Consider the following 2,411-nt stretch of genomic DNA (forward strand, 5'->3'; position numbering starts at 1 on the left):
CTTTCTCTGGTGTTTGTAACTTTTAACTTTATTATTTGGACTTTGCTAGACGTACGGAGTTTTACGGGGGATTTACAGGTTGCTTAACATTGATTGGCCGAGGATTGATTAAGATGCATGGGCCCACCAGTGGAAATATAGGGGGGGGGGGGGGGGATTAGAAGAGTGCATAGTCCTCAGCCTGTAAAAACCTGTAGAATGTGCCTGTACGTGTAGCATTATTGATCGTTTGTTCTTATTTTGCCGTGACGAGGACAGAAAGGTTAGGCATTTCATGTGCCGGTACATTTTTTTTGTGCGGAAACATCGCTGTTTCTGCCACTCTCAGCTACAATCCACAGGGCAGAGACTACCGACGGCTTGGCCTGGAGTACCGATCGATCGAGTGCCTTCACCGTCATCACTCGACACTTGGGCGCCGGTTTTACCACTCGTCACCCGAAGCCGAGATAATATCAGACCAGAGGAATCTGTGAAGCACTTGCATCACTTTCGACCCAACCAAGGAGGTGAAGCGGACGGACACGGTCACGAACCACAAACTGCGCATGCATGCTTTCCCCAACTCCTCGGAGCAAAGAGGAGATGATGCACGCACCTGCCAAACAAAGTTAACCCGGCATCGGCTCAAACAAAAGTTAACCCAGCAAATGAGGGCTTCCTACCGCCTGTACTACTACTCACTAGAAAACCAACAAGTGTTAGGCCACGATGGAATCCAATATGCTAGTGTTTGCTGATCCTCCATGTTAATTTCTACTACGTTTTAATTCTTCTTTGCAGATAGAATACTGTTCTAGTCAAGGTTAGTCACGGAGGCGAAATTGCATGCGCACACCTTCAGCGAAACAAAGGCGAAAGCAGGGAGGTGCACGCTGATGCCCATTTCTTTCCACGATTGATGTCATGCATGATACTTTTTAGCAAGTGAATCTTTTAGAATCAATGGCACTTAGTACAATTCAAACATTCTTTGAATATTCCCTTTTATTTGCAGCATATGCAGTTTCTTAGAAATACGCAAAGAGTATTGTCGAGGAGTAAGTCATCAAGATCCATTTGAAACTGGAGATCAAGAGTGTGCTAAAATAGCCACACATTCACATCAGTGTTTTTTTTAGAGAATTCACGTCAATGTTAGGTGCATGAAGGATGGGTTCACTTTGATAGCCGTTGCTTTCGAAGGCTTTTTCATTTGTCTAAACGGTGCTAAGATTTTACGTTAACATGTCTCACCCAGTTTTGATTGCGATCATTTTACACCTTTCTGTGTGAAAAATCCTTATCATTTTACATTGCCATGTAAGAAGTAACTAATTATATGTCAAAGGCAACCACGATAGAGCCCCTTTCATATGTCTGAATGAAGTTTCATGAAACATAACAGTAAACCATCTTGTGGGGAGATACCTTAATTGTTAATTCCCATTAAGTTATCACATGCTCATGCGGTCGACATATGAAATTGTTAAACCATCTAGAACGAGCTATGCGCCGTCACCATCAACATCTATATCTATACCAATATAAAAATGCTAGAGGGGCAGATCCAACTAATCTCGACCATTAAACCATGTCACTCATGGTGTGCGCTCAACATGTTTAATGTGCAACTAATATCACACCAAATATCAGCATTAGTGGTAATCATATAATTAATTTATAAAGAATATCCTACCTAATGAGTGCAATTAGTATCATACCAAAAATCTAACTCAACAGTAATCACATAATTAATTAGTAAATAGTATCCTATCTAATATATGCGACAATAATTATACTACCTAATATCAACGTGCATTGCACGTACACATTTACGAATTACTAAAGGAAGGAGTAGAGATTAGGTGATCATGTCATCAGAGCGCTTTCTTTCTATCATGTAGCACTTCATCCACTTAGTTTATGAGTCATTCATACTAGTTAGTCTTGTGTAGATTCTATTTCTATGTACTCGTGGACAGAAAAGCGTGTCTATTTGAATGGCATCCAGTAAGGTTCTCCATGATAGATAGCAATGTTTTGATGGTAGCATTCATTTACATGCCACTGTGCTACTGTCGCACAATTCGACTAAAAAATCACAGATGGTTATACAATATTTTGAATCAATAATATATATAAACTATAAACCATGCCACACGTTTTGATATATAAATCCAATCCACATAGAGAAAAAAATGAGAAGGTATCCAATTGTGCAGCGTACATGATTCGAAATTCGGTGGGGATGGTAAAGTAGACTACAATTCATAGAAACAATATTTTCGGTTTTAAATTCATGGCAAGTAGATACATATCATATATCTATGATGATTTTTTTTGTTTCCATATTCCATATGATTTTCTTGGTTGTTAAATTGCCTGTGTTCTCTGATACTTTTTCTTGGCACCGCTTAAAGTTAGAGTAG

This window comes from Triticum urartu, chromosome 2 (genome assembly GCF_003073215.2).
Source record: "Triticum urartu cultivar G1812 chromosome 2, Tu2.1, whole genome shotgun sequence".
Lineage (NCBI taxonomy): Eukaryota > Viridiplantae > Streptophyta > Magnoliopsida > Poales > Poaceae > Triticum > Triticum urartu.